This window comes from Lepisma saccharinum, chromosome 23, assembly GCF_977018435.1.
Source record: "Lepisma saccharinum chromosome 23, izLepSacc3.1, whole genome shotgun sequence".
Classification (NCBI taxonomy): Eukaryota; Metazoa; Arthropoda; class Insecta; order Zygentoma; family Lepismatidae; genus Lepisma; species Lepisma saccharinum.
This window is the reverse complement of record NC_139251.1, coordinates 2,089,687-2,115,741: the sequence shown is the minus strand read 5'-3', so window position 1 is coordinate 2,115,741 and position 26,055 is coordinate 2,089,687.

Genomic DNA, 26,055 nt, shown 5'->3' with positions numbered 1-26,055 from the left:
TCCAAATATACTTATTTTTTACATTAACATGTGTAACTTTAGTGCACGATATATGTTTCACATATCGTCGGTGAAGGGATGAAGTGACGTATCTTGATTTTTACGATTTTTTGAGAGAGAGATTTAAAGTTTTTCGTTCAACATAATACCGTCGTGCTCATTTGATATTTATTATATCAATTGCAAATTTTGTACAATAAGTGTATGATTGTCGTTACATCTGGGGAAAAAGTTACATTTTGAACATGTTTTCATTTCTGCTGGAAGAAAAAATTTGGAATGTGCTTGAATCACTTACGCCCCTTCGCCTTTTCTTTTCAAAGATTGTGATTAAAGTTACGCCCTCCTTACATTTTTTTAAAAATTATCTTTTTGGTATGTAGAGATACATTTATTAATTTTCCCGTTAATATAAAGTATTTAATAATAGTTGTATTAATTCCATACCTTTATTTAAAAGTGATCCATACATTCACGTCTATTTATCCATTGCTGTTGAAAATAGAAGTTAAAAGAAGTTAATAAAATACAGAAACTTAATGATGGTTTATCTTTAATGCAATTCAAGATATAGTAACACTTCAGTACAAAGAAAATATGAATTCTGGTTGTACTTGTAACTAAGAATAACTATGGGACTTTGAAGGCTCGTACAATAGAATATTTTTAATATTTTTTGAATGATATTCAGTGTGGGAGATTTTTGTAGAAATACACAAACTCAGGTTCTCTCACTACAGGTGTATCTCCTTCACATAAAGACATCAAATCTGCATACATATGTAGTGAAATCCTTGGTGGATGTGAGTGAAGACACTTTGGAGTTTTGGTGAATATAGCTTTCCTTTGCAGCGAGATACTTCGATAAACCACATTTAAATGGCTGTCCTTGAAATAAATTTTATCTGGTTGATCCTTGATCACCATTAGTTATCGTATGCCTGTTCAGTCAATTCCTTCACCATTACCATCCTTCCTTACAGATATGATCCTCAGATTTGATGCGACATCTCGGAAATCTAAGAAATCCATGCATCGAAGGGAATGCTCAGTGTATGGTTTATCAGATCGTGCAAGTCTAAAAATCGGTAGCAGCTGAGCTGGAATGAATACATTTCCAGTTGATTTTAGTGCCTTCATTCTGTCCGTGGAACGATTCAAAGAAATTTAAATTGATGACACTGATATGCTGAGCCATAGTAACAGTGTAGAGCATCATGGCTGCAACTATTGAGTTTTTATTTTTCCCTGTACAACCTTCAGCGAACAAGTAAATTTCTTCAACCTGTTTTACATCCAATTGATGAAGAAAATTGTTTAGGCAAGTGAAGATTTTCGCATGCACCTCTGTGGGTCGTGGGTCACTCCTTCGTGCCAAACAAAACAATAGCATTCCCTTGTCTTCAGATCATAGAGTGTAAAATTGTATATTCATAATCGTATTTTATAAAATAACTTTATTTCATTTGAAATGGGAAGATAAATGACTTGCTGCAACTGAAACACTGCAGCAACAGCCTTTCATTGAAAGTCCGATGTGTCTTTAGCTTCCATTTTCTTCTTTCTTACAGTATCTATCTCGGCGATATGTTTTTGATACTTATCACCTAGTTCGCTCTTCTTCGACTCATCCCCTTCCAGAAAGTTGCTACACAGACCGCACGTATCCTTTTTCGGTCAATGAAAAGAAAGGTTCATGCTTTTGAATATCTTTCTGTATGTCTGATAAGTTGGTAAAGGGGTGATGTTCTCTTTATGATCCTAAATAAACATTCTATACATTTTGCTTTTAGGCAGATCTGAATGAAGACATTGTCTTTTTGTATCTTTCCTGCAGTAGTGAGATTCGACTCTTGGGGCCGGACCCTGTGGTCGAGTGGTCGGCCCCCGTGGCGGAGTGGTTAGCACATCGCGCTACGACGCCGGGAGTCCCGGGTTCGAATCCTGGCTCGGACATGAACGTTTGTGATTGTCTGTCCTGAAAAGTCCTGAAATTGAAATATGAATGAAATAATATGAGTGAATGAAGTGTGATGGGGTAAGCTTCCGCATAGGGGCTTTCCTTTAAAAAAAAAAAAAAGTGGTTAGCTGCGACGCTCGAATTCCGCTCTGGCTTGGTTGTTTGTGAATGTCCATTCATCAATTTCATCACTCATCCCCATCTTCGCAAATTAGCCAAGAGGCACAAAACGCGAAGTAAAATAAACTAAATCATTCAATCAATCAATCGACTCTTGGGAATCTCTTTATGAGTTTTACATCATATTCTCTATTATTTTGTCCCTTTCCAGTAGGCTCTGAAGTTTTCCTCCTCTTCTCTCTTTCTCAATGACATCATCTTTTGGCTAGAGCAGTTCGCATTGTTTTCTCTGATATTAAAAATGTGTTTAAAAACATGGTTTTACACACTGATACTACTTCTCTTTCCTTCTATGGTAAAAAGTAATGATTTGTTTTTAATCTTCGAGATTCTTCATTTTGCGTAGTTTTGTGTTTACCGTCTGAAACCTTTACATATGTGTTGACGAATTCTCGTTGAAGCTGAAGGTCGTCACTTGCATAAAAGTCCTTAAAAAATTCATGTCTTTCCGCATCTGTGATTTTAAAGCATTCTTTACCAAACTTTTCACATTTTCCATCACATTTTTCTTTCAGATTTCTCCCTGGAACTAACTTTTTTGTGCATGGACTAACGTATGATTCACCTTTGTTTCATAAATCTTATATAAATTTATATAATATTTCGTAAATCGTATATCTTGTTTCCCGATATAAGCTTACGCCAGTACGCGCCTTCATTTCTTAGCAGCCACTGAAGAAACTTCGCAGATATCTTTATGCAGAAAATTTCAAGATACGCCAATTGCAGGGTGCTTAAATCTCCGGAACCAGTGGGAATTCAGCCACGAAATTTTGACAGGTAACAGAGGAGGTAGTTATAAATCAAAAACGCAATTTTTCTAGTTACGCCACTTCGCCCCTTCACCGACGATACATGCAACATGGAGCGATGTGGATACTAAATTGTGTGCATATTCAAAGTTTATTTAATACATACTATATACAACTTATATTATTTAAATCCATTATGCAACCAATTCATCCATCTCACAATAAACCAACAGCAAAAATTACATACATTGCCTGCACGCTCCCTTTCCTCGAAACAATTGTTCATGCATTTAAAACAAAATCAATTAAGACAAGTCTTATTTCTCTGTCTGGTAATTTACAATGCATTACAGAGATCAATGATATATTGCGAGCAAAGCAAACAAGAACATTTTTGGATTCATTTTTTTGCAGGCTGAAATCAATATTGGTTTAATAGGGCTCAAACAATTTCACGAGACGCCAATGCATTTTCTCTCTTACAACTATTGTGCCTCCCCGACAGGGACGGCGACAGGGGTGGGCACGGATGGACAATTGCCTACCCAAAAATTGCTGTGCCAACCCAATCAAATTCAATAAATATATAATCTTGGGAGAATGCGAAAGGTCTCATAAATAAGTTTATTATGGTGTTCACTTCATGTATATTTTACTTGTGAATATTATTTACATTACAGACAAGTTCACATATTATCATTCAATAAAAAGCTTTGCCGAAACACTGATTTCGTGAATAGGTTTACAAAAGTCAGAGTAAATAATAAGTTGAATGGGATTAATTTAAGCTTTTCTTTCAACTTCCTTAATTTTATCATTGGAAAGCGAAAGGAATTTCCAAATCTTTTGAAACAAAAAATGTGATCTAATGCCCACTTGTATGCTTAAGCAGCCAGTAGGTTTAGGAGGCTTTATGAGAGGAGCAAAATTGTGCAGAATATGATCAAGATTAGAACAAGATTATGGGCCTGAGGGCTGCAGTTTCTGACCTTCACAGGGATGATGCATCAAATTGCTTTCAAATGTGCCACATAATGAAAAGAAATAGATACTTCAAATGTGGCAAAAATATAGAAATATAATTAACTGTCTGCCGTAACTTGGCCAAAAAGTTGTAACTGAAACTGAGTGTAGAAGGGGTGGAGTGGAGTTGCTTGATGTTGTCAACTCCGGGCTTCCGACCTGGGTATGATTAAGGTGATCTGTTAAACCAATAAAAACCTCTTCTTCGCGTTGCTTCCTCCAGCAACACACAAAGTTGTTTAGTTAGGTCTATATTGAAATACTAAGACAGAGGTAATTTGATATGTCCTTTCATCATCACGATTTTATATACCTGTAATTTCTAATTTCGATATCGTATCCAAAATAGATAATAATAATTTTATATTCATTCTACTAATAAGAAGCAATCACAAAAATAGATTTTGATAAAACAGCTCTGTAGGTTTGAAAAATAGCTGCAGAATTAGTAATGACTTGATGAGTTAGCAACCGTATTAGGAATCTTCTTAAATGAGTTGTTGTTTTAAATCCACTTTATGCACAGATAGGCTAATCGGGACTGGACCTACAGTTTAAAGTGGGGTCCGAATCACTATCTGCCTCCACCGGTTATTGAACCCGAGACCGCTTGATCACAAGGCGACGACTTTACCACTATGCCATCAGGGAGGCAAAAAATCTTCTTACAAGATACATTTTCCCTATCAGTTACGTAATCATGTGATTTTTCTTGTGGTTAACTAACATAGAATAGGGACACAATTTTAGAACTTTGTGCTTCATAACATAATACATACAATTTTATTTATTTAGTTATTTATTACATTTCGGTGATATTTTGCCAAAATGTCCTTCTTTAGCATAGGTAAATATTATGCAGAATGAACTAATAATTTGATCTATACCCGGGTTCTTGCTTTTTTTTAAATTTTGCTAATAAGACATTATTCATACTTATGCCAAACGCTGAGCTGTATTGGGAGCTCGGAATGCACACGTCAAGTAGTGACACCCTTATACAGATCGGATTGATTTCAGTTATTATGTATTAGTTTTAATCTGCGAATTAATTAATGTTTAAACGATATTTTTCATTTTATTGCAAGATATTTTACCATTCATTATTTTTAGTAAGGGGTTTGCAGTCTGCGTGTGAAACAAAACAAGGTGGCGAACACACTATGTTTGCATTTCTCAGTTCGTCGATTTCATCAACATGTCGTAAGTGTATCTCGCGATTCACGATTATTGGTACTGCACGACACTCGAAACACGATGGGGACATTTTAGAATGAAGCGTATTGAATTTCAGTCCGTATCTGTTGGTAATTCTATGTCTTGGCCAGTTTGCAAATGCTATAGATACTTCTTACAGGCAGGTGTGCACACGGAGGTGCCAAAGGTACCTGGCTACCCCAAACGTCTTCTAAAAAATAAAGAAAATATGTTGAACTACCATTAAAATAATGAAAATAATATCAGTGGTAAAAAATAAGGAATTTCGTTTCATTTGAGATGACCAGCTCTCTCTCTCCCTCTCCACAAAACAATGTGATATTCCTTTACTATAATAGACAGTAATCACGTAGTAAATAAATTATTTTTTTCTTGATAAATCGCAGAGCCCCTTCACATATCGGACCGTAAATATTATTTTCCCGAGGACCGACTTGTCTGTTAATGCAACCTTCTAATATTTCCAATAAGAATTTCATGTTCAAAGATTTTCATGAATGCTCTCTCACTTCTCATTCAATATCAATTTTCAGATTTTTGCTTACATCTGAATGCTACGGTTTAAAATGACATGTAACACATGGCATTAACTATCGAGTGACCAGGTACAGCAATATATTTTATGAAGTAGGCTAATGTGCGTTAGAAAACATGGTAAAACTGAACCTACAGATGTTCTTCGTGAGAGTGATTCAGCTGATAGTACCTGTAGAGATATAGCCTTGTATTTATCACTTTCAATTGTTTACTTTCATTACTTAAAATATCGACACGGTGATAGTAAAACCTGTGCTAAAGTGATAACAAATGCTCATTCTATATTGTTAAAATTTCATGTTCATATCCTTAATAGTTTCTGTGAAAATAACATGAAGTTACGACTATAGGCTAGCCATGTCCAGGTAGGTAACTGAAACTTCTCTTAAGGGACCCCCAAATAAATTATTCTGCACGCACCTATGCTTACAACATCGCAAGTATAATTATTCTTTTGTATTTTGCCAGATAAGACTCCCAAGTTGTTGTTTTCAATTCAAGTGGCAATCTTGTTACGCGTCCCTGGAAGTTACGTCAGAGCGATCGTTTGCTGAGTTGGGTTGTATACGTACAGTCATGGACACTTCTGGGTTGTAATGATTGCATTGAAAGTTAATGGGATTGTTATAACCCAGAAGTGTCCGTGACTGTACATACAGGTTAGATTTTCAGCGCTCATTGATCAGAAACTAAGCACTTTCGAGGTTATGAATATGAGGAAAAGTTCCTTGTTTATATATATATATATATATATATATATATATATATATATATATATATATATCAGCATCCAACCGTTGTTGAAGTTGTTTTAGGACACCCTGTATATGTTGGAGGTGGGGGGGACGAGCATGAGTGCATGTAAAACTCATATAAGGTCTTAGATTTATACAGCCCACCCTAATTTATGAATATACAGCTTCTGCCTACCCGGTCGAAAATTTTTGGCGCCGCCCCTGCACCTCGATGGTATAATGATAACATCGTTGCCATGTGATCAGGGGGTCCCGGGTTCGATATCCGCTGGAGGCACATGGCACAGCTGTTCGGATCCAACTTTAAACTGCAGGTTCAGTCCCGATTAGCATTTCTGTTCGTAAAATGGACGTAAAACCACAACTAATCAATCAATTTTACAACTTATTTTCCTTCAAGTCGTTCGGCGCCCAGGGCAGACTCCCTCCGCCCCCTAGATACGCTACTGAAGACTAAGAAAAGATAAGACTAAGAAAAGCAGGTAATGCGAGCGAGCGATCAAGAACATTTTGCGAAAAGTATTTTTATTTGCATAAAATTTCAAGTTGTGGGCGGTAATTGCAGGTACACTTAGCCGTCAATGTTCCCCCCCCCCTGTCCCCCCAAGAACTCATTTCCGTCCAAGGTTGGGGGGCAATGCCTCCCCTGCCCCTCCCCCACCCCCTGTGGTCGCGCGAAGTGGCGACACGTGAGCTGCGTTCGCGCTAAATCTTTCGTTGCTGGGTCACTTGATGTCGACAAATAAACTCAAGGTCGACAGATTGAGGGTCGCGTGGGTGGTGCAGGGAAACGTGTAAACTGCTTACGTGTCACCTATGATGTAAGCGCTGTCATTTTGATAGGAGTGTTTGGGATTGATTACGTCAGGGTGAATGATTTCCTTACGCTAACCTGATGTGAGGGTAGGAAGTATCAAGTAGGAATGAAGTTAATGGCAAGCACACACCTGTTGTGTGTGTGTGTACAGTGTACGTAGAGGTCGATTTGGTTGATTTGATGGTTAAGTCCACTTTATGCACAGTAAGGCTAATCGGGATTAAACCTACAGTTTATAACTATGATCTGCACCAATGTATGCCTCCACCGGGTATCGAACCAGGGACTTCTTGATTACAAGGGAACAACCCTACCACTGGGCCATCGGGGAAGCCGAATTAAATATTATCATGAGGATTATTATATTATATGTTTGACCAGTGTTTCCAAAATTTCTAAATAGACTTGTATATGTTAAGGATTTGGTTGGTGCTGATTTTCAGCTTGAAAATCTTACGGAAATTTATAATGAAAAATATAATAAAATACTAACTTGTAATATATGATATTATCTAGTAATTTTATTGAGTAATATAAGTCCTTAGACCTTAAGCCTCCCAAAGGAACAGGAGTTGCAAGTATCTGGTCTTCCTTCTTTTAGTCCCTTTTTCCACCAGTAACAAGCGGCACTTTGTCGAACTTCAACAACAGCTATTATCAAAGTCTTGGATGTTGTACTAAACGCTCCGAGAATCCTTAACAGTACATTCAGTTGTACAGATCTGAGACTATCTCTGATTTGTTTTTGCGCTGTGAGATGCGCCCAGACTGACGCAGCATAGCATATCACTGGCATATCATTACTACAGTATGAGCAAGTAATTTCGATGGTGCACAATAACGTTTTGTGTGAACAACAAATCACACAGCATTTCACAGTGGTAGTCGCTCCTGCGGCATCCAAACATATTTTTTAGAAAATAATTTTAGGCATTATATGTTTCAGAATAGTGTTTCTTATATTTACATTACATATATAGTATTTTACAGACTGAGCCTTACACTTAACTTTTGTAGTCAACAATCATAAGTAATTGATATATTACCTACGTGTAAAACGCAGATTTTCAGTTCTGAGATGGAGGTTCATTGTATGTTTTAAGTCCACTTTATCCTCATATTCGGCGTTTGTTGAAAGCTCTTTCTGTTTCAGTGTACATACTCTGCTTTTACAATAGACTTTCCCAGCTATATTTTCTGTTTCCTATTCTTTCGTTATTCTAACAGGCTTCTGTTTATGTTTTCTGATTCGTGTGTTTCGCTCTTGCTGCTTTCTGGTTTCCCATTAATTCCAGCCCCCCCCCCCCCTTCCTCCCCCGTTGACAATTTTCTTCAAGACTCCTTGAACAAAATAAGCAAGGAAATCGTTAACTGGAATATCCTAATATAACAAAAGTCTGAATGGAATACATGTACGTACCCTACATATTTTTTAAATATTTAAACAAGTACACAATTCGAACAAGTGTTCTCGGGTTACCAGTCAGGTTAAATTGGAGTTGGCTTCCAACGTTTCGAGGGCATACATTGGATAGCAATGCTAAGTTTTAGATTGGCACAGAATTTCCATAGTAAGGAGGGAACGGACTTTGAAGTTCGGGGAGGCGGGCAATCAATATTTAGCGCTTTGGCATAAAATTCGTATGATGATCATTATTTAGACACCATACCATTTGATGATAGTATGGTATAAAGTGGATTTTACTCTGGATTATTCGCTAAGCGGCATTGCGGTGGGTGTCATAGCCATCCGCCTCTCTTCCTTCTCTCCTAAATAAAACATCTGATGCATGAAAATGCAGTGAAGTAAAATAGAGCACAGACTACTAAATAAGAAATCCACGGGTAACTATTCGTTATTTTACGTTACTTTTCTGCCACTTTAGGATAATGAAGGTGAGAGAGATGGTTTGACACAGCATCAGGTACGGGGGCGCCACGAGCTCAGAGACAACAAAGTGGGTGCTGAAGAAGCCAGAAGAGAACAATTTGGAAGGAGTAAAGGTCGCGGGACCGTGTGAAAATATTTACTTCTTATTAAATTAATATTATTGCCGGTTTCTTAATTAATGCCCTAATTATTTTCTTGCTAGATTCGCTTGCAGTGCATTGCACAGTGTACAACAGCGGATTGAAGAAAAGGGGCATAGAGCGGTGGAAGTCACCACTATAGAAAAAAAATAAAAAAATAAAAAAGGTACAATTTTTACGGTTCACATTATGTGATATTATATACGAAAAGATTATTGTAGTTCTGGTCTTACCATTTACATGATATTGAACCACTTTTCCACCCCATTTCTTAGTGATGCACCCTTTTCGTTTTTGGCGCCCATGAGCAAGTGGAGAATAATTTGGGAAAGAGTAAATAGCACGGCATCCTTTGAAAGTATTGACGCAAAATTAAATTAATGTAATATTCTTGTAAGTATGCAAATAAATAGATATAAAAATTGATAAAATTGATGAAGAAAAACTCACAAATAACACTCAACCCCAGCCCGAAATTCAAACACCCTGGTCTTTGGTGTCGTAGCGCGCTGTGCTAATCACACCGCCCCGAAGTTCGGCTACTACATTGCCAGACACGACCAATATTTTTGGTGTTGATTGAATATTTTAGTAAATTTAGGAGATGATGCCGCAGTTCATTAGGTGAATCACTTTCCAAAAAGCTCAAAAACTGCTTTTGCAACAGGAAAACGCGCCATCCCACAAATCGAGCGTCTCCCCATCCAGCCTATTCACAGGACTTGGCCCGTGTGATTTCTTCCAGCAGGTGCACCATTTCAACGAAGTAGTTCTATTAAAAATACTACTGTATTGTCTGTTCCGTGTGCTGTCATAATTGTACTAAATATAATACATACCAACACATTGTAAAGAAGCCGATACAACAGGAAAATATGTAATGTAAGATGTGCATATCAAACTTGTCGCAGAAAGTGAATTTTACACGTGAGATACAATCCAGATTTTTTTTATTTTAAAATACTCTAAGCCTAAGAGGAGAATTTGTTGCAGGAGGCAACAAATACTATTTTCACTATCTCTCTCTGTGTATGAACCGATAATTGAATCAGTCATAGGAACAAACAAGTTCTGGTTAAGACAACTGCAGCATATATTTGGTTTTCCCCACTGGAGTACACAGGGTATGGGTTGGGGGAGATGATGGTTCTGCAGCTCCACAATTACCTATGAATTTTTGAGAAAATTTGAAATTCTGAAATTCTGAGAAAATTATTTTTTTTAAAATGAAAGCACTAAAAACTCTGGAAAGGGCAAAATGATAAAAGCAAACTTCCCTTAAAACGACCCCCCGATATTTGTCTTTGAACAACTTTAAAAATTTAAGGCAAAAATATAATATTTATGAAATATTTTATATCCCGTCTTCTCCCAGAACACAGTGAAGCAGCTATGTAATATCCACCTTTACGATTCCGGCCGCCCCCGAAACGAAAAATCATGCGTATGCAAGTGGTGTGCCCAGTTAGATTTTTCTACCTTATCATTCAGTTGTGGGCTTTTTAACATATATTCCCCGACCAAAAACACTGCATACACATAATTTATTTTCTGACATTTCAAATTATTTAAAGAAATCAATGTACTAGCTTTCTGCGTGTCGAAAATATAGATTTTAAGATATAACTATTGACCACTTGACAGGCTATTGCATCCAAATTAAAATCAGTTACTATATTTATCAAAATAATATTGGGGGGTTATGATGATCGAATCTAGTTATGAATTTTGGCCTATTATCCTTATGCTTGCTGCCTTGAAATTCTTTATTTGGGAGACTGCGTTCAGGACCTTGAGGGGGATGGACATTCCTGGTGTAGGGAATCATAGTCCCTCTTTGGCCCAGTAAAAAGAATGTCTAAAGCAGGAAATGGTGGCAAAAAGATGGCTAACGAAAGTCCATGGTATGTCACTGTATGTAGAGTTCGGTAGAGTTTTATTTTTAAACCCACTTTATGCACATAAATGCTTTTCGGGACTGTGGTCTTGTAGTTTAAAGTGGAATCCGAACAACTTGTACCTCCACCTTGCATTAAACCCGGAGCCCTTTGATTACAAAGAGGTCGCATTACCACTACGCTACTCATCAAAGAAAGAAAACCTGAAACTCTTCCACAACTTTTCAAGAGAGGAACTGTTCCATTTGGAACATAGAAGGGGAGGAGAAAGGTCTGTTCCTCTTTCTGATAGCGAAGGAAGTGTGATAATTTACATTGACGTTTCTTAACATTTTGATGTTTTCCCCTCAAAAATAGGACGAGGCCCCAATGATTTTTTTTATTTCCATGTGTGAGTACATACAGCGAAAATCAAAATGATGTTCCCGATTTCAGTGTCTATTTATTTTATTGTAATGATACGTAAATGACTGATATTATACACACAGATTGAAAAACGCAAAATGTTTTTCCTGGCGTATTATAAATGTTCTCTGTGTGATCCACGTGTTACACGACACACATCTAGTCTATAATCAAGTTCCTGCCACAACTTTTCCTAGCATGTCAGGGTCCACGTCGGCTATGGCTGCGGTGACACGCTCACGCAATTCCACCAATATTGTAGCATTTTCTAATTGACTTGCCAGAAGGCGGTTCAACCACAAATCTTGTTCGGAAATGCCGCTGAACGAGAATAAAGAACGCTTTCTGCTGTCCAGTGGTAGCCATTTTCCTCACTGCTACTAAACTGCCTTCTGGTGGCCGACAGTGCCACTACGAGTCTTCAATAGAAAGAAAAGAAAAGAAAAAAAACTTGGCATACCAAGTTTTACTCTTCCCTTTTGCTGTTTTGAGAAAAGCCTAATTCTAAAGTTGCGGATTTCGCAATAATTTAATATTTAAAGGGTTATATCTACTAACAGCGTCAATATCCAAGTAATGTGCTATTTCAGTGAGTGCTAATAGTGAGCTTTCATGCCGATTAAAAAAAATGGTAGTGTTGTTTAACCAAGATATTAAGGGCCGAAATAAGTAAAAATAGAATGGAAACTTGTATTTTGGGCCCTCTTTATTGCCGCATAACAATGGAAAGCAACAATACCCCATAAAACAATTGACTATATACAAGCAAACAGTCTTACACTAACAACATATTTTTAAGAAGTATAGATAGAACCTCAGAATTGCATGTTTAAGGCCAGTGGTGGCGACTGGGTTCCAAAACCTGGTGGTGGGGCGGTGCCATGAAAATTTACTTTCTCTTAATAGACAAGGCTTACCATTAAGAGGCCATAGTGAGGAGGCAAAAAAATGGGGAGCAACTATCTCTTAAATCGTCGCCACTGTTTAAGGCTGCCATTGTAATCAGAACGTGAAATCGGAACATTTTTTACCACACGACTCCTCTGTTTCCAACCATTAATATCTTGTGCCGGAACCATCTGAGTATGTGTGTTTGTCCATTTCTTCTCACCAGGCATCAAAACATCTGTGGTATCTGTGAGTGTTTTTACGAAGGTGTTACAAATGCACGGAATGGTCAATCCACTCGACAATCCATTCTAACTGTGGGCTGCGAACTGAACGCATGCAGTTCTCTAATATTTCTATTTGATTCGAACCAGAACACCATTAATGTGTCTTGTCCTCCCATGTTTGCACCTCTTATGAAAGCCGAAACCCACCAAATTGTCCATATTCAGGCACTCGCAAGTGTTCAAAATTGTGATTGATTCATTGATTTGCTTTATTTTACTTTTTGTGCCACTTTTGGCTAATTTGCGGAGATTGGGATGAGTGATGATATTATTAAATTGATGAATGGACACTCAAAAAACATCCATGTCCAGGCCGGGATTTGAACCCGGTACCCCTGGCCTCGTAGCGCGATGTTGCAACATCCTCCAGTAGGACACCAGTCGTCACAAAGTTAGTCCGATACTCCATTTGTCGGGAACATTAGACTCTTAGTAACTCATCAAGGCTTGCTGGGTAACAAGTATAAAAAAGCCAATATCTGAAATATCAGTATCTACTGCAGGTTCACACATGCATATGCATTTTTCTATTATATAAGGTTACAAACCGCTTACACGGAATTTGGTCCGGGCACAACGAAATCATCAATCAGAACTTTGTTTTTCAGTTGATTTGTGCAGTTTATTTCTTTCTTAATAAACTGCTCCAATATCCGGTATTGCTGAAATATTAACTTTAGAGAAAGAGACATTCGATCTCTTCAGCCCTCGACCCGAAATAGCACTACACGGAGGCTCCGGAAGTTCCGCTGTCGTCATTGTCTTCATCTTTGGACCCGAACTGAAACTAGATGTAGACTTCGTTACTTTTCATTTTCAAATCACTAGATCTTATAAAGCCACCAATGGACACTGATCGACTGTATGAGTTGCCACACTTACCTCTGAAGTCTCATTAACCGATTCTATTGTACAGATCAACCGGGAAATGAATATTCTCATATTCTAGAACGTTCAGCAGGAAAACGATTCGTTAATATAGCCAGTAGTAGTTCGACTCCTTCTCTTATTCAAGAACGTTCCTTCTCGCGCTTTCCAGAGATTAAAAATTACAACGAATCGTCCTACTTGTGGCGCTACCTTTGTTGTGCAGCTTTCAAATGCGGACAAGTTTTTCCATAGTGCTCAAGTTCGTTGCGACAACACCGAAAGCGCAAGAAAAGTTTACGTGCAATATTATGAAGAACAGGGTTATAGAACATTCTTCGTCTTCCCTTGATAATAATTTCTCTCTTTAAGTCATCGTCCTTTTATTCAAGAAGACAAAAACCTATTTTTTTCCTAAAGTAAATTGAAAAATTTTCGATCCTCACCTTGGATACGTGCTGTTAACCATAAGAGGGTTATAGAGCATTCTCTGTCTTGTCTCGATAATCATAACTCTCAAATTACGATCACATTATTCAAGAAACTAAAAGCCTCATTTTATCTAGTGCAAACAGAAAATTTTCGGTGGGGGGCTCGAGCCCACTTGGATACGTGCCTGATGTCAGATTAAGATCTATGACTTGCCTGTTGTATGCAGTAATACCGATCTCACTTCAAAACCTTTCTACGCTGAATATGACATGGTTTAACAAGTTGAACAAGGGATGCTGGACGGCGTGAGGAAGAAAATGAAGGGGTGATGAAGCACCCTCCCCACCTCCTGGCGGCGTCCCTGATTCTAAGTAAACCCAAACTCATACACGAAAATAGTTATCGAACTACTAACACCGAAAAAGTTACCAACTGTATATTGCCAAGTTCATACTTAATGCCAATCTTACATACCTACAAGTTTCTTGTGAACAATTTAATAAGTGTAAAATATCATCACTATGCAACGAAAATTTGAGTTTCTGTTGTCTCGACACGGTGAGGTTGTCAGTTTCGGAATGGTGTCCTTCCTTAATACACAAAGCTGCATACTTTGGGGCAGGGAAATCTTATGAATGGACCATTAATGGACAAATGATTTTTCAATTGTGTTTGTTACATAGTTAAGACATGGAATAATATATCCTTTCAATTCCATTTTTCTTTAAAGGGATACAAACACTTCTGGCAGGGATAAAAATAATTTTCTTTTGCAGGGGATAAAATTTATTGTGGTGGGGAAATCACCGGCACCCCCCTTCGCTTAATTCGCACACTGCTTAACTCATTTAATTAATAACCTTCCTAAAATACCACTCTTTCTCCTCTCTGTCTTAACACATTCTCCCCGCTCCCGAACTTTCGTTTCATTACTAATATAAAAAGTAGTGTTCCCCTGTGCTTTGCACCAAGCTATGAAGGCGTATACGGGGTGTGGAGTTAGGGCCCCACACTTTCTTGATCACGGGCGAAGGTGGGGCCGCCTTTATCTCCCAGAGTATCCTCCACGTACCCACTTTATACGACGCTGGGCGGGCACCAGAGCCGCTTGAACAGGTGGAAAAAATCCCGGGTCCCTCGCATGGTAGTCAGACGCTAGCTGAGCTACCGCGGTTTTCATTACTAGCAATGCAGATGCCATTAATTTAATTCAATTACTAGCAAGTAAGATCTTACAACCAAGTTCGTTTCTAGAACGCCGGAACAATCTTGGTCCACTATATCCATGAGACGTTATCTAGATTTAGCTTTAGTGCCTCGTACATACATATAATTCAAACCGTCAATACATGGACGAAGAGAAAAACGGTGGAACCGAAATTCCGATGATCTGACGCCCTTGTTTATTTTAAAGGCAGCAGGGCACTAAGCACCTACCCCTGAACGTATGCGGGTGGAGGTTTCTGGGGTTTTCCCGTTTTCTTTCCTTGTCTGTTTATCACTGAGGGAAAATGCAGGGCTTGAAGTTAGTTGTGGAAGCATTCCCTTTCATCCCGTGCTGCGGCGACTTATTGAAAGAATACGCTGCATTCTTTATGGAACCAAAACACAATTATAGTCCACCTCTTCCAAGGTCAAGTGGAAACAACCTGAATTTGTTTTCTAAACATATGAAGTCACGTACGCGGTCACGAAGACGACGTGGGCGACCCAATGCTTTCCGTATCAAGTTATGTTTATTCGGTACTGAAAGAGACAAACAATACCCAGTCTGTAGGTCACATCGAACCAACGAAAAGCGACGTAAAATAACGAAGAAATAACTAATACCACAAAGAGCATATAGATATCTCACATATTTAATAATAATAATAATAATAATAATAATAATAATAATAATAATAATAGTAGGTAAAATGTAAAGTTTCCCGCGCATATAGCACCGTGCATGAGGCAAATTTAGGGGACGTGGAGCACATATTCTTGATCTCGGCCATTTTGGAGGTGATGTGTTCAGCACCACACTCCGGCCGCCCTTACTCCTGAGGATTACCCCAAGGTACTATTTTTGTTTGAGTCAGGGTGAGCCTCAAATAATAATAACAATAATAATAATAATAATAAACTTCTGTATCTGTATAATAAACTAAACTTTGTATCAAGATACTTTGAGAGTTACTTACAGATATGTACTTAATTTTACGTTCATTTTGGAAGACAATGTACGTTTCATAATTCTCGGGTCTCTTTGGTTATTCCTAGAACACCCTTGTTTATGAGATGGGGCCTAGTGTTGTGTAGGCCCCACCAGATCAAAACAAACATTGGAGGAGCAAGGGAGTTTGTGCTTTCTTCATAGCATTGCTAGCGACTTCTGCCCTGTCACGAATTCACAACTCTCATAAACATATGCTTGTGAAATAATGTGTAACTGTAAAGACAAGAGAAGAATTCGCACGAAACCTAGTGGTGTAAAAAGTTGGGTAAAGTAAGGTTGAACCCGCATTATTTTATTTTTTAAGAAATAAACTTGAAATGATAGTGAGAAAAAAACAACACGAACAACAAAAAGATAGGTTAGGCAGAAATATTGATCTACTTTCCTGATGATACATACCACATTTCATTTAGCATAACAGAGGGCTTCCAGCCATTGGATGTAACCGTCACATGAACCTTACATCCATGCCTACCTATATGTACATATGTATGTATGTAAATATACGTATTTATGCATATTCACTACTTACCCATTTTTGACATTTGCAATTCTCTGTAGAAACTAAATATTCAGAGCTTAATCATCGAAACTCAACAAACAATAGATGTACAATTTGCCAGTAAGAAATTTACTTTTGAGTGCATAGGTGGGGGGGGGGGGAGCGGGAACAAAATAGAAAACTTACAACTCTGCTAAGATGGTAATTACTGTAAATTTAGAGCTTTTAGGCAGATTTTTTTACAGTCGCTGTATACCTTTGAGGACTAGAGTGATAAGTCATTTGAGTAAAATTGGGTCTAGGCCTTCGATAAGGCGGGAGGAAAATGGATTTTCGCTATTTTGCGCGATTACAAAATGCTGTAAGTTGAGAGATGTTTAGTTTTTCTTTCGGCGAAGTGACGAACTTGATTGATTGATTGATTAATTTGGTGTTTTAAGTACACTAAGGCTAATCGGGACTGGACCTACAGTTGAAAGTGAGATCCAAACCATTATGTGCCTCTACTGGGTAGAAGTGGCGGACTTGTTTCAACAAGTTAAAATTACACTAAACCTCTGGCGATATCTTGAATTGTACAAACATTGCCACAACAACAGAAACAGTGCTTTCATGTCGCACAAATATCTACACATTCAGTTGCTTGCTATAAACGAGTGGTGTCAATGCTACTATTTTAAACAGTGGATCTACAAGCTGATGGTCGATTTGCTGACTGGATTGGTTTTCGTAGACACACCCGCATAATGTCGTTCGAATTTGTGCTTCTGGACAACTCAGGGCATTATTAAATGCCTCGATACCCATGGAGAACATGATAAGCTGCAACCCTAGCTCCAACTTGTTCAAACACAAATCTAGAACATATTTTAAAAACGAAGATTAATTGCTTCACAATGAAACTACTCGTTAGGACCCTGTTGATTACAATTTTACAACTTTGTTCACTACAATGATAACAAACAATTGAGGATTTGAGGAATACAAGGGTGGAGGAGCGGCACCTCACGGTCGTACACATGCTTGACACATGCGTACATGAACATACCTTAGCCTACAAGAAAAATTGCCCCTACAAGAAAAAATGTCATTTAACCAACTTTTACCTCAAGTATGCATTTTGTATGCGATATTTAATGGGAATAAAATTTGACTATTCCTAAAAAAATATTTCGGTCCTCCTTTTTCTTATATCTTTCTCGGCAACACTGTAATGCTGACAGAAGCTCTTTGATATTTTCAAAATAAAATGTTTCCTCTATTCGGAGGAACGTTGTTGTCCATACCTTACTTTCTTCTGTTTTGTTATTTTACGTCCTTTTTTTACCTCTCTAGGTTAATCACAATACAATGACGATGAAGGATGAATTGATGAGATAGATGACGGAACAAACACATATCGATTACCAAAGATTCGAACCTAGAACCTAGGATCAGTGTGTGAAAGTGCAACCCCCCTCTTTGAAAGGTTAGCCCCCAGTCCCTGGTTTCTATCCGGCCCTCTGGATTACTTCCTGCTTTAATCCTTCAAATCCCTCCTTTCACCTCACCCTGGGTGCCAAGCGAGCAGATTATATTTGAGCCGGAAATACGAGAGAGGGGTTTCACATAACAATTTATATTTTTAGTCCCTGGTTCGTTACGCATGTACAGAAAGTGAATAAACAATTGGTTTAAAATGGACAGTACTGTAGTTCTTAGAGTTAATTCAGCAAATCATAACATTTCTAGAAGTGCCTCCTCGATGGCGCAGTGGTAGCGTCGTCGCCTTGCAATCAAGGGGTCCCGGGTTCGATACCCGGTGGAGGTACATAGAGGTTCGGATTCCACTTTAAACTGTAGGTCCAGTCCCGATTAGCCTTACTGTGCATAAAGTGGACTTAAAACACCAAATCAACAACAACAGCAACAACATTTCTAGTAGGATTATATTGTTTATTATAAGTTGTTATATATATATCTGCAAAACTATCTCTGCGGGCCTACCCTCAGCTAAAATGATATTCCGTTCATTACAAATGCGTTTCCTTACGCCTTTACTCTTTCTTTTGGGCATCAACTTTTCAATACGGAAATATTCAAATATTCAAAACTTTTCTAAAGGGGACTTGGGACAGCAAACAGGGGCTGGCATACACCAAATGCTACATTCTTATAATAGTCTAGCCACCAAAAGTGGACTAAACTCGAGGAGACATTCCTCGTCGTCGAAAGATGGGGAAACACTGTTTTCTATAAAAGCCCAATTGGCTTTTTTATAGTCTGGGTAAACGTCCGTGGACGTAGCGTTGGAAAATTCCACTGCAACGGTCTTTGGAAAGGCATCTCCCCCACTGGGGTGATAAAGAAATCTAATATCCAGCAAACCACAATCCAATGAGCACATACACTTACATCCAGTAATAATATATAAGTACGCACATGGAAAACATATTACTTTACCCTACACCTTGTAGCTGGCCAGCAATTAATTAACATATTTCCAAAACCAGTAATGCTCAACCCGACCATTACAAGTGCTCCGAGGTTTTTCTTGGCTATGACATTTATGTTACGAAGATTTCATACAAAATATACAAATAACAAGTACGTACAGGAGACAAGCAAGTTGCTTGAAACAACAGAGGGTTTCGTACAAAAGCAACAAAATGCAAGGGATACAACACCTGGATCTTCTTTGCAATCTTCAAAACAGCATTCACTGCACGTGAACGGTGCAACTAGACTATAGAAAAAAACGAAGTCACCCAATATACAGGCAACTGAGCTGCTTATTGCGTCGCCCCGGTGTGGAAGGTCACACTTGCTTCTTAATGTTCGTTTCAAACGACACTTGTTTCTTGTTTACTTATTCTTCTGAAATCTGCTTTTGCCTGAATCTTCCTTAATGCATGAAAATATCTGCTTTCGAAAGTTTTAATGAGCACGTTTTAAGAACATCTCAACGACCAAAGTCAAGAATTAGTAGAACTTTTGACTGTCTTCTAATCACCGCAAATTAGCAAATATATTTCCATCAATGGATTGTAAATTGATTATGTACGAGTTACATGTAAATATATTTTGTAAACTTCAAGTTAGTATATTTCATTGATTGATTGATTGATTTGGTTTATTTTACTTCGAATTTCTGCCACTTTTGGATAGTCGCGAAGATGAAGATGAGTAATGATTTGACGAAATTGATTAAGTGATAATCAGAAAGAATACTCATGCCCTGACCACTCCGACGGTTAGTGTATTTAATTTTACATAGAACTTTAAATAATATTTTTCTTCCATGTGCAGCAAGTTGTACCACAGTTATGTTCGGAATTTGGCAACTTCGACATTTCCGTTAACGAAACAAATAGTTGATGAAGGTACGATGAATAAAAGCGAACTATGGAGATAACATTTTATGTATTTTCCGTCCATAAATATAATACATGAATAAAGTTAACCCACAGTTTTAAATTTTCACATGCAAATTTGCTTCATTATTCGGGCTGGTTGATTAGAGGATAACAGCAGTGTACGTAAAAATGATCAAGCATAGCGTTATGGACCTCAGGTTGAAATTCTAAGTAAAGCATGCAGGTGCGAAAATCCCTCCACTTATTTCATGAGTTCATGATTCATGCTTATGTCACGTCGTAGATATGTAAAAAGAAGTTAGAGCGGTGTTTACAGTGTAACTACGAATACTCTATGCTATGTGTACTAATCAGAAAGTAGTATATCCATAGTTGAACTCACATTGACAGACAAACAATTTTATCGACATGTCAATTATTTATTCCATAATATTAGACTTAAGACTACTTTCAATCCAATTTGCAATTATTTCTGAGCAATCGACAGGTATATGTTGTCAAATTGTTTACCCTCACTTACAAACAGACAAACCACTTGAGAACATTTTGCCGAGAGAAGTTGCCATAGGCATAACTTGGCGGAGGCAAGGGCGGGCAACCGCCCCCCCCCAAAAAAAATCATGTCTTGAGTGAAAGAGAGGTATATTCCACACATAAAATGTCAGAGACAGAAAATAGTTCAGAACTCAATGTGCTGTCAGGAATGTGTGAATATAAGAACACTGATCATGAGTTTCAACCCAGAACTTTCTTGTGTGTGAGGAACAACATTTACGAGAACATTTACCACATTTGAAATGAACTGTTCAAAACATTATTGACAACCTCCGGGAGTTCAGGATGCTGTGAGCATTCTCTCTTGCCCTCGAAGGTTCAGGACCAATACACTGTATACTCAACGCTACTGGGCATTAAATACTTCGCCTTATTGATGTTTTGTATATTTAACAAACGAATGATATTAATAGGTCCAAAATGATAAATGAATTTTAATTGATTTGGTGTTTTAAGTCCACTTTATGCACAGTAAGGCTAATCGGGACTGGACCTAAAGTCTAAAGTGGGATCCGAACCACTTTGTACCTCCACCGGGTATCGAACCCGGGATCCCTTGATTACAAGGCGACGAAGCTACCACTTCGCCATCGGAGAGGCCTGAAGCTTCATTAGAACTAGAAGCTTCACTCATACTTGTGTGCTATATGTGGTATGTGGCGGATCGGATTTATATGCTATATAAAGATCGAAATATGCTATGCATAAAAACACCTTCGAAATTGTATTATGGTCTATATAGTATGTTTATGACCTCACGGATACTCTTGGGAATGCCACGTCTCACATGATTCCAAATACTGAAGGAATTCCCTTCTAAAGCCCACATTTCTTGCGTGGCTGGGTACCATCATTTTTCAACATAGATAGCGCAAAACTATTGCATTTCTATCACTTGTATTTGAAGAATATATATCGTTTACAGAGGAGGAATTGATGAGTTGCTGGGCTCATTTATAGTTTTCTTCTGCAATAATAGAACCATTATTCACTAGAGGTATTAACTGCTCAACATGAGTGACAAAACTTGCTGCAAACAAATTGTAAAATTTACACGGTAAAAAATAGTTTAACTATACTGTGCTAGATTCAACTAAATTCATGCAAACAACCTCACACCGTACTGCATACTTTGCACACCATTGTACAGAGTTTTCAAAGGCCTGAAAGCCAAAGCACATGACCAGTTTTCTTGAAATATATTATTATTTAATGAGGATACAGGGGTAAAAATGATGATAAATAATTCAGAATCACCCCTTCCCCTCTCCAGGTACACTTTGGACGTCATCGCATATACATTCTTGTTCTTTAAAAAATGGCAGAAATACAATTCTGCCTCTCACAGAAAAGACTACAAAATTTAGAAAGAGAACTACATTGATTAAATGTCCAATTTATAAAGTAGGTATTGTCCAGATTTTCAGGTCTTTGCAAATACTGTGTGGTCCTTACGGCATGGAGGAAGTCCTACTCTTCACGGAAACCGGAAATCACATGAAACCGTGGAAGATTTATGCGTGTGAAAATTTCCATACAAGTCGATATTTCTCTACGGCTCAAGTGCTGGGACGTACACAGTGGATAGCAGAAAGTCAACGAATCTGAAAAGTTTCATGCATGCTGTGTGACGTATAAATTATATTGTTAAATTGTTGTTCTAACCTCACTTTATGCACTAATAGGATAATCGGGACTGGACCTACAGTTTAAAGTGGGATCCGAATCACTATGGGCCTCCACCAGGTATCGAACCTGGGTCCCTTGATTACAGTTTAAAGAATATTGACAACAATTGTATTTGTAACTTCCCACTTGAATAACCAGATCTTACTTTAAATATCAAAAATATTAAATTGAATATTTAAATGCGGACAGTTTGCTATATATTAAATAATTCTGGCATCAGCGAATGTGCATGATCATCATCTATTCACTGTTGAAACAGTTTGACCTTAACTCCTTCAATATTAAAATTTCTAACATGTACCATTTGAAACAAGTATTTTCAGGTGGGGAAGGCCACCTTGAAACAAGCCCCCAAGGACTAATATTTGCAACCAGAAGAAGAATGCTCTTTTATCTCCTAAGTTTAAATTAAGTATAACAACAAAAGTTTGCTGTGTGTTTAAAATTTCTATTCGGCTTGTTAATTTTCCAATACATAATAATGGTTTTAAAAGTTTAATTAAAAATTGATTTTATATTAATATAACTTTTTAATTTTACAAATACAGTAGTTATGGAATGAAAAAAAATTCGATCGTGCCTCCCCCCTCCCCCAGGTAGGTCCCAAGTTACGCCCATAGAAGTTGATATTTAACATATCTATCAAATTACACGTTCGTAGCTTTAATTGAGTCCAAGATTTTAAGTATAAGAATATTTTCATTGTTGACTTTCGATTCATTGCCTCCCATAAACAGACGGATACTCGCATCCAGATACTTTATACCGCTCCATTCTAGTATTTGATTAGGTCTATCTATCTACGCTTCTATTTTATGGTTTTTGACTATCTATCCAATCATTTCGTGAATGACTACAACAACTAAATGAAAGACCCAATGGAGATTTTTAATAACGCGTCCGGTTGGTTTGACAAATTTCAATTTATAGCTCGAACCGTTTCGGTCACGTCACCACTTTAAAATTCAGGGTGATTCGATAGTCAAAAGAGAAACACCCATATAATTTCTACAGATATTATAAACCGTGAATGCAATCACGTGCAGTATGTACGAGTCTATGTGTCCATACCTTACTTTCTTCTCCTGTTTTGTTATTCTACGATATTTTTCTACCTCTCTAGGTTAATCGCAACACAATGAGAATCAATTGATGAAAGTGGATAGGAAGTTTTTCTTCTTTTTTTTCAAATGGGAATAGGCAAATGACATATCAAATTCATGTAAAATTTTCTGAAAAATTGAATGCTGAAATCCGGTTTTAAGATATCTGTATTACTTTCGAAGTTACGGGGTGTCAAAAAGTACCGACGTATAAACAGGCAAAAACATGGAACCACCCAATTTCATAACAACGCTAAACGTTAAACCAATAATATCACTAGCATTATGTCTTGGACTAAAGAGTGCAACAAGAATACCCGCTCCAACTTCAAATCCGCTTATTTTTTTTAATTGGAAAGGGGATCATGTGTCATACCGAAATAACGTGAAATTTTCTGAAATATCACATTTGAAATCCTTTTTAAGTGATTTTTATTCGTTTTTGAGTGTCTGCATAATATAATATTATGTACTTAATCATGGTTCTCCTGAACTCGAAAACTGTCAAAGATGTTTGATGTGTTACTTACCCCTATTCTCATTTGAAAAAAGGTTAGATTAAATATGGCGAATCCAATATGGCGTACGGGGTATCTAACATGCCGCAGAGATGAAGCACTTTATCTCCTAATAACGCATATGGCTACATTAATGGTCCATGTTTCAACTCAAGCAGAAAATGTAAATTTTCAATAAAACTTCAAAAAAGCGAACGTCCAGTCTTTATGTCGAAAATTAACAGACTATAACTGGGTAAATCTATGCGATATTGAGGATGTCAATACACTAACTAATACGTTTTATGATATTTTGTATAATATTTTGAATGACTGCGTACCACTGAAACGCATCAAGGTACCTAAATATCCTGTGTGGTTCAATGGTGACATTATTAGGAAAATAATGTCAAAATTATATCATTACAAAAAGTGGGGAAAAGGTAATTGCAACGCAGAGTATCATGAAGGGAAATACAAGAATCTTAGGAAAGAGATAAAGAAAGGGTTAACCGCAGCGTACAAAGCGTACATCCGTGAGACGGAGGAAAACATAGGGATAGATGTAAATAATGTATGGACTTATATTAGAAATAAGAAGAGGGATTCAGGTAGTGATACTTCTGAATACAACAATGAAATCTTACACAATGGACACGATATTGTAAATGCATTTACTATCTACTTTCTATCGGTGTACAAAGATTATTTACAGTACTCTATAGTTGAATCAGATAAGTGCGAAACCGGAGTGCTTTCCCAACTCGATATATCGTATATCGAATTGAGTGATATCGAGGAAGCAATTAAAATGTTGAAAGCCAAAAAAGCAGTGAGGATGGACATCATTCCTCCCTATGTGGTCAAGGGGTGCGCTGAACTGCTAATAAAAGCATTGAGTATAATATTCAATAACATTTTAGAACATCACAACTTCCCATCAAAATGGAAAATCACTAAAGTTAATCCCTTCCCAAAAAAAGGCAAATGCAAAGAACGTTGATTGCTTTAGGCCAGTGTAAATTCTCTCAGTTTTTTGCAAAGTGTTTGAACAAATACTGTACGATAGAATAATGGCCAACGTACGATCGGCTATATCTCCCATCTAACATGGTTTTATATCGCGGAGGTCAACAATCCCAAACCTTGCCGAATTTGCACATTTTGTAGCTTATGAATTAGACGAAAGGAAGCAGGTATCTATGCTGACCTGGCCAAGGCGGTCGATTCGGTAAATGATGACATTTTACTTCAGAAACTATCGTATTTTAATATATTTCTGAAAACGTAATTATGCTGCTAAAATCTTACCTCATGGACCGAAAGCAATTTGTCAATTATAGAGGATACATATCTCGGGAATACCCTACGCCTTCTGGGGTGCCGCAGGGATCCAATTTGGGCCCACTCATTTTCTTACTCTTTATTAATGACCTCCCGAAAATTATTACGAAATCACGTTGACTTATATTTGCTGACGATGTAAAAATTTTTACAACAATTTGCTCTGACGAAGACAGCCTTGACTTGCAGGCAGACGTAAATAGATTACTACAATGGAGCGAAAATAATATACTTTCATTTAATCTTGATACATGTCAGGTAATGTCTATAACAAACGCTGAAATAAAAAGAAACTTCCAGTGTCAGATGGGAGGAAAACAAATAGCTAAGGTCACTAAATTCACGGATCTTGGTATCACGTATGACGCAAATCTATGTTTTAAAGAGCATATGCATCATATCGTTAACCAAGCATATAAGAAATTAGGATTGATAAAAATATGTGCGGAAGATCTAGAAAATACATCAATATTAATAATGTTTGTATGTCTCCCTAGTACGCTCACTCGTAGAATATGCGTCGGTAATATGGCAGCCCTTGGACAAAAAAAAAAAAAAAAAAAAAAAAAAAAACATATGAGGGAAATGGAAATGATTCAGTCCAAGTTCTTGAGGTTCATAAAGTATAGAGAAGACAAAGTATATCCTAAATTCAATCCGTACTCTGAGCTTGTATCGCAGTTAAACATTGAAAAAATTGAAGAAAAGTTTAATCTTAATTTGATGAGCACGTTATATAAA